Genomic DNA, 646 nt, shown 5'->3' on the forward strand with positions numbered 1-646 from the left:
TTGGGAGGCTGAGGTGAGTGGATTGCCTGAGCCCGTGGGTTCGAGACCCGCCTGGGCAGCGAGACCTCATCTCTACAATAAATCAAAAAATCAGCCGGGCATGGTAGCACGTGCCTGTAATTCCGGTACTTGGAAGGCTGAGGCGGAAGGATCGCTGGAGCCCAGCAGGTCGAGGCTGCGGTGGCTGGGAGCGGCCACTGTACTCCAGTCTGGGCGACAGAGTGAGACTCCAACTCAAAAAAAAATAAAAGTCCCAGTGTACAGTCGACCTTGACAGATGCTCCTTATGCGTTTTGAAAGAATGTGTATCCAGTCGTTGTTGGGTAGATTGATCTATACATTTCAAGTACATCAGATTGGTGGGTTATGTTGTTTAAGCCCTCTATGTTTTCTTGCTTTTCTGTCTACTTGTCCTGTCTGCTGCTGAGAGGAGGGGACTGGAATCTCCCACTGCGATCGTCTATTTACTCAGATTCGTTTGTTTACTTTTGTGGTTCAGTTAATTTCAGCATCATGTATTTTGAAGTGCATAAACGCTTAAGATTGCTACAGCTTATTGACGAACCAGGCTTTTTCTTTTTTTTTTTTTTGAGTCGAAGTCTCACTCTGTCGCCCAGACTGGAGTGCAGCGGCCGCTCCCGGCCAC

Source organism: Carlito syrichta, unplaced genomic scaffold, assembly GCF_000164805.1.
Source record: "Carlito syrichta isolate Samal-C Ts95f unplaced genomic scaffold, Tarsius_syrichta-2.0.1 Scaffold111484, whole genome shotgun sequence".
Classification (NCBI taxonomy): Eukaryota; Metazoa; Chordata; class Mammalia; order Primates; family Tarsiidae; genus Carlito; species Carlito syrichta.